Source organism: Hordeum vulgare, chromosome 2H, assembly GCF_904849725.1.
Source record: "Hordeum vulgare subsp. vulgare chromosome 2H, MorexV3_pseudomolecules_assembly, whole genome shotgun sequence".
In the NCBI taxonomy this organism is placed as follows: domain Eukaryota; kingdom Viridiplantae; phylum Streptophyta; class Magnoliopsida; order Poales; family Poaceae; genus Hordeum; species Hordeum vulgare.
This window is the reverse complement of record NC_058519.1, coordinates 297,760,083-297,767,861: the sequence shown is the minus strand read 5'-3', so window position 1 is coordinate 297,767,861 and position 7,779 is coordinate 297,760,083.

Here is a 7,779-nt window from a genome sequence, read left to right as displayed (position 1 = left end):
CTATAGTTAGCTAGGGTTCCACCTAAATGACATAAATAGCTTAGTTAGCTCCAAAATGGCCTATTTAATAAAAAATGACCTATACTTAGCTAATTATCCTCGAAATGACATAATTAGCTCCAAAAAGGCATTCTTAGCCAATTTAGCCCGAAGAAGGGGACAAGAATAGAAAAAGAGGAAAATGAAAGCAAGGAAGAGGAAAAAGGAAAGGAAGAAGGAGGAGAGGGAGGAGGAGAAGAAGAAGGGGACAAAAGGATAAGAAGAAGAAGGAGAAGAAGGAGAAGGAGAAGGAGAAGGAGCTCCCGCTCCTTCTCCTTCTTCTTCTCCTTCTTCTTCTCCTTCTTCTCCTTCTCCTCTTCCTTCTCCTTCTCCTCCTCCTCCTCCTCCTCCTTTTTCTTCTTCTTCTCCTCTTCCTCCTCCTCCTCCTTCTTTTACTTCTTCTTCTCTTTCTCTTCTCCAATAGTTAGCTAGGGTTCCACCTAAATGACATAATTAGCTTAGTTAGCTCCTAAATGGTCTATACTTAGCTAATTTCTCTCCGAAATAACCTATATATACACTACTTCATCTAGTATTATTTTTCTAAATTTCTTATTTGTCATTTTGCAGATTACCTTCACTTCACGGGAAGCTTGGTTGATGGAATGCTTGAAGATGATTTCTTGTACCATGTGTTGTATTGAAACTATTGTAGTATATGAATATATGAAACTTTGTATGCACGTGGATGAAACTAGTGTAATATATGGTTTGGTACGGATGTAACTTCCATAATATGTATGCACTATGGATGAGAGTTATTTTAATATGGTTATGAGTACAGAAAGATATTTATTTATGTCAAATATATATATATCCTGATTATTGTTAAAAATGTTGGATATAACAAAAAACAAATAAAAAAGGGGCTGGTTCCCCTCTTTGCCGTCTGCCCCCGCATGGCAAAGGGCGGGAGGCAGACGGCAAAGGGGGGAATCTGCCCCCCCTCTCTCCCCTCTTTGCCGTCTGCCACCACATGGCAAAGGGGGGGGGGGGAGGCAGACGGCAAAGGGGGGAATCTGCCCCCCCTCTCTCCCCTCTTTGCCGTTTGCCACCACATGGCAAAGGGGGGGGAGGCAGACGGCAAAGGGGGGAATCTGCCCCCCCTCTCTCCCCTCTTTGCCGTCTGCCACCACATGGCAAAGGGGGGGGGAGGCAGACGGCAAAGGGGGGAGGCCTCCGTTAACACTTAATGGGGACGTTGCAATATATGCCGTCCCACTTATTTTGCCGTCCGCCCCCTCATGGCAAAGATTCTTTGCCGTCCGCTTTGTGAAAGCAGACGGCAAAGAGCCTCTTCACCGGATTTTTTTTTACCGTCTACTTTGCCGTCTGCTGACCGACGGCAAATCCTTTGCCGTCCGTGGTAGCCCCTTTTGCCGTCCGCCTTGGCAGACGGCAAATTTCTGAATTTCAGTAGTGTATCACCCCCCTCCGGGGATGGGGTTAATCTCCAACTCCCGCCAACCTCGTCCTTGGAAAAAGGATAGTGGCGGGTAGACGGCTCGTCGGGCATCTCGAGAAGGATGTTGCGATAGTGAATGAGCGCCTTCCACGCTTCCGTCTCAACTGCCAATACCAGAGTCTCCATGTATGACCCTTCAAAGAACCAACTAGTCGGAGAGTCATTTGCCTTCACAACCACATGCACGTGGTATTCCTTTGGGATGGCATTGACCCAGTACTCGTGGTAGAGGTAAATTAGCATCTGACGCACTCGACACTTCTCGAGGCTGTCCTCGAGGAGCAGGGCAAAGCAACACTCCAGGAGGGTCTCGGGTACGACAACCATCTACCAGGTTTTCGGAGAGGTGTTAGTAAAAAGGTCTTGAATGGTATAGGAAGGTGGTAAGGGTGTATAAAACCCCAAGTGTAAAGGCTAGGTGTTTTATTTGTCCCGTCTGACGTCCATGCTACCTAAGGTTTCCTACAGTGAGGATGGCTCTGATACAAGCTCTATGGGGACCCTGACTTGTAGGTCGAGATCGCCGAATGTACGTGTACAGTGATCCCAGAGATCAATGCTCACTGAACACACATATACTGAATAACAAGAGTCTTACATCCATGAATAACATCTCATATACAGATAGGTCTATTATGGCCAAGTCATTACATAAATACGTCTTACAAGCCGACACACCAAGATACTACTAGCTACGGATAACTTGGTAGATAACGTGAACCCATGCCATCTGCCTTAACCTACACGTATTCTGACTAGGAAGCGTCCTAGTTTGTGTGTCCGTCTCTGACGAGGAACTCTTCTCCGTACTCCGGTTCTTCCATGCCTGGCCAATTAAATAATCAGTGGCAAGAGAATGAGTACATTGAATATACTCGCAAGCAACCCATGATGCGGACAATGAAAATTGAAGCATGATTTAATTATTGACTACAACCTTTGTGGAAAGCAGGTTTTTCCTTAGTGCAGTAACATGATCAAGTACTTGTATGGTCATGCATAAATGGTGACCACATGAATATGTTACAGATATCAACGTTTATTCCGAGGGCTAAACACCTCAGATTCACCCTCCTTGCCAAGTCACCGGAATTGAATCCTTCATCCTCTTTCTCATAAAGAAGAAGGAGGAGAGGGAGGAGGAGAAGAAGAAGGGGACAAAAGGATAAGAAGAAGAAGGAGAAGAAGGAGAAGGAGAAGGAGAAGGAGCTCCCGCTCCTTCTCCTTCTTCTTCTCCTTCTTCTCCTTCTTCTCCTTCTCCTCTTCCTTCTCCTTCTCCTCCTCCTCCTCCTCCTCCTTTTTCTTCTTCTTCTCCTCTTCCTCCTCCTCCTCCTTCTTTTACTTCTTCTTCTCTTTCTCTTCTCCTATAGTTAGCTAGGGTTCCACCTAAATGACATAATTAGCTTAGTTAGCTCCTAAATGGCCTATTTAATAAAAAATGACCTATACTTAGCTAATTATCCTCGAAATGACATAATTAGCTCCAAAAAGGCATTCTTAGCCAATTTAGCCCGAAGAAGGGGACAAGAATAGAAAAAGAGGAAAATGAAAGCAAGGAAGAGGAAAAAGGAGAAGAAGAAGGAGGAGAGGGAGGAGGAGAAGAAGAAGGGGACAAAAGGATAAGAAGAAGGAGAAGAAGGAGAAGAAGAAGGAGAAGAAGAAGGAGAAGGAGAGCTCCTTCTCCTTCTTCTTCTCCTTCTTCTTCTGCTTCTTCTCTTTCTTGTCCTTCTCCTCTTCCTTCTCCTTCTCCTCCTCCTCCTTCTCCTCCTTTTTCTTCTTCTTCTCCTCTTCCTCCTCCTCCTCCTTATTTTACTTCTTCTTCTCTTTCTCTTCTCCTATAGTTAGCTAGGGTTCCACCTAAATGACATAATTAGCTTAGTTAGCTCCAAAATGGCCTATTTAATAAAAAATGACCTATACTTAGCTAATTATCCTCGAAATGACATAATTAGCTCCAAAAAGGCATTCTTAGCCAATTTAGCCCGAAGAAGGGGACAAGAATAGAAAAAGAGGAAAATGAAAGCAAGGAAGAGGAAAAAGGAGAAGAAGAAGGAGGAGAGGGAGGAGGAGAAGAAGAAGGGGACAAAAGGATAAGAAGAAGAAGGAGAAGAAGGAGAAGGAGCTCCCGCTCCTTCTCCTTCTCCTTCTCCTTCTTCTTCTCCTTCTTCTCCTTCTTCTCCTTCTCCTCTTCCTGCTCCTTCTCCTCCTCCTCCTCCTCCTCCTTTTTCTTCTTCTTCTCCTCTTCCTCCTCCTCCTCCTTCTTTTACTTCTTCTTCTCTTTCTCTTCTCCTATAGTTAGCTAGGGTTCCACCTAAATGACATAATTAGCTTAGTGAGCTCCTAAATGGCCTATTTAATAAAAAATGACCTATACTTAGCTAATTATCCTCGAAATGACATAATTAGCTCCAAAAAGGCATTCTTAGCCAATTTAGCCCGAAGAAGGGGACAAGAATAGAAAAAAGAGGAAAATGAAAGCAAGGAAGAGGAAAAAGGAGAAGAGGGAGGAGGAGAAGAAGAAGGGGACAAAAGGATAAGAAGAAGGAGAAGAAGGAGAAGAAGAAGGAGAAGAAGAAGGAGAAGGAGCTCCCGCTCCTTCTCCTTCTTCTTCTCCTTCTTCTTCTCCTTCTTCTCCTTCTTCTCCTTCTCCTCTTCCTTCTCCTTCTCCTCCTCCTCCTTCTCCTCCTTTTTCTTCTTCTTCTCCTCTTCCTCCTCCTCCTCCTTCTTTTACTTCTTCTTCTCTTTCTCTTCTCCTATAGTTAGCTAGGGTTCCACCTAAATGACATAAATAGCTTAGTTAGCTCCAAAATGGCCTATTTAATAAAAAATGACCTATACTTAGCTAATTATCCTCGAAATGACATAATTAGCTCCAAAAAGGCATTCTTAGCCAATTTAGCCCGAAGAAGGGGACAAGAATAGAAAAAGAGGAAAATGAAAGCAAGGAAGAGGAAAAAGGAAAGGAAGAAGGAGGAGAGGGAGGAGGAGAAGAAGAAGGGGACAAAAGGATAAGAAGAAGAAGGAGAAGAAGGAGAAGGAGAAGGAGAAGGAGCTCCCGCTCCTTCTCCTTCTTCTTCTCCTTCTTCTTCTCCTTCTTCTCCTTCTCCTCTTCCTTCTCCTTCTCCTCCTCCTCCTCCTCCTCCTTTTTCTTCTTCTTCTCCTCTTCCTCCTCCTCCTCCTTCTTTTACTTCTTCTTCTCTTTCTCTTCTCCAATAGTTAGCTAGGGTTCCACCTAAATGACATAATTAGCTTAGTTAGCTCCTAAATGGTCTATACTTAGCTAATTTCTCTCCGAAATAACCTATATATACACTACTTCATCTAGTATTATTTTTCTAAATTTCTTATTTGTCATTTTGCAGATTACCTTCACTTCACGGGAAGCTTGGTTGATGGAATGCTTGAAGATGATTTCTTGTACCATGTGTTGTATTGAAACTATTGTAGTATATGAATATATGAAACTTTGTATGCACGTGGATGAAACTAGTGTAATATATGGTTTGGTACGGATGTAACTTCCATAATATGTATGCACTATGGATGAGAGTTATTTTAATATGGTTATGAGTACAGAAAGATATTTATTTATGTCAAATATATATATATCCTGATTATTGTTAAAAATGTTGGATATAACAAAAAACAAATAAAAAAGGGGCTGGTTCCCCTCTTTGCCGTCTGCCCCCGCATGGCAAAGGGCGGGAGGCAGACGGCAAAGGGGGGAATCTGCCCCCCCTCTCTCCCCTCTTTGCCGTCTGCCACCACATGGCAAAGGGGGGGGGGGAGGCAGACGGCAAAGGGGGGAATCTGCCCCCCCTCTCTCCCCTCTTTGCCGTTTGCCACCACATGGCAAAGGGGGGGGAGGCAGACGGCAAAGGGGGGAATCTGCCCCCCCTCTCTCCCCTCTTTGCCGTCTGCCACCACATGGCAAAGGGGGGGGGAGGCAGACGGCAAAGGGGGGAGGCCTCCGTTAACACTTAATGGGGACGTTGCAATATATGCCGTCCCACTTATTTTGCCGTCCGCCCCCTCATGGCAAAGATTCTTTGCCGTCCGCTTTGTGAAAGCAGACGGCAAAGAGCCTCTTCACCGGATTTTTTTTTACCGTCTACTTTGCCGTCTGCTGACCGACGGCAAATCCTTTGCCGTCCGTGGTAGCCCCTTTTGCCGTCCGCCTTGGCAGACGGCAAATTTCTGAATTTCAGTAGTGTATCACCCCCCTCCGGGGATGGGGTTAATCTCCAACTCCCGCCAACCTCGTCCTTGGAAAAAGGATAGTGGCGGGTAGACGGCTCGTCGGGCATCTCGAGAAGGATGTTGCGATAGTGAATGAGCGCCTTCCACGCTTCCGTCTCAACTGCCAATACCAGAGTCTCCATGTATGACCCTTCAAAGAACCAACTAGTCGGAGAGTCATTTGCCTTCACAACCACATGCACGTGGTATTCCTTTGGGATGGCATTGACCCAGTACTCGTGGTAGAGGTAAATTAGCATCTGACGCACTCGACACTTCTCGAGGCTGTCCTCGAGGAGCAGGGCAAAGCAACACTCCAGGAGGGTCTCGGGTACGACAACCATCTACCAGGTTTTCGGAGAGGTGTTAGTAAAAAGGTCTTGAATGGTATAGGAAGGTGGTAAGGGTGTATAAAACCCCAAGTGTAAAGGCTAGGTGTTTTATTTGTCCCGTCTGACGTCCATGCTACCTAAGGTTTCCTACAGTGAGGATGGCTCTGATACAAGCTCTATGGGGACCCTGACTTGTAGGTCGAGATCGCCGAATGTACGTGTACAGTGATCCCAGAGATCAATGCTCACTGAACACACATATACTGAATAACAAGAGTCTTACATCCATGAATAACATCTCATATACAGATAGGTCTATTATGGCCAAGTCATTACATAAATACGTCTTACAAGCCGACACACCAAGATACTACTAGCTACGGATAACTTGGTAGATAACGTGAACCCATGCCATCTGCCTTAACCTACACGTATTCTGACTAGGAAGCGTCCTAGTTTGTGTGTCCGTCTCTGACGAGGAACTCTTCTCCGTACTCCGGTTCTTCCATGCCTGGCCAATTAAATAATCAGTGGCAAGAGAATGAGTACATTGAATATACTCGCAAGCAACCCATGATGCGGACAATGAAAATTGAAGCATGATTTAATTATTGACTACAACCTTTGTGGAAAGCAGGTTTTTCCTTAGTGCAGTAACATGATCAAGTACTTGTATGGTCATGCATAAATGGTGACCACATGAATATGTTACAGATATCAACGTTTATTCCGAGGGCTAAACACCTCAGATTCACCCTCCTTGCCAAGTCACCGGAATTGAATCCTTCATCCTCTTTCTCATATAACACCTTTAATACACTCGCACACTTGGTTTATGCGAAAACGACTGTACGTAGTTTAAGCAGGATTACCCATCTGTCCTTGACCATGGATACCGCTATTCGAATAGTTTTACACTTAGCAGAGGTTGCGCGCTGTACCCACAAGACTCAGGGAGCTTCCGTGTCATCCACGAATCACGGTATTTAACATACCCGAGGTAAGCACCCGAGCAATGCCTTTCCCTTGACGACACTAGAAAAAGAGTCCACTCGATTGATACCCAGCCCACATGATGTACATCTTACGAGCACCAACTCTTGATCGTATCATCCATGCACGGACCAACGGTGTGCACGGAACCTGTAAAAAACAGCACAGTCGCCCTTCCTGGCAAGTCCCCGTCCCGAGAGTGACCAGATCATTCCCGTCAGTGTTAATTGGGGCTCCTGGCTAGCACCGACCAAAGTAATCAACAAGGCCCCGTCTCATAAGGGGTATCGGGGGTCGCACATGTAAGGTTGGGACGGTCGACACATCTTAAATATCTCCTTGTTTGTGAAACCACACACACATGCCAAAACCTTCTCCCGGTACACCCCTTCTTCCTCAAGTGGCCACCTTCTCAACACCATCACCGTTGGGTATTAGTGGCAGCCGACGGGGTTTTCAAAAAGTCTTTGAAGTGACCTCTGTGTTACCATCACCATGCATACACTCATCCTATGCGTAGTATTACTATCTACTAATCAACTTTTTATCAGCGTGACCCTCATAGATGGTAGGGTCATGCTTCTCATGCAAGTATTACCGAAAGCCATCAAAAACAGCCTACCGAGGGGTTTACCGAATCCATCATGACTACATGCATCGGAATGGAATACTAAACATGGCATGTATAACATATTTCTCGTACATGGTCAA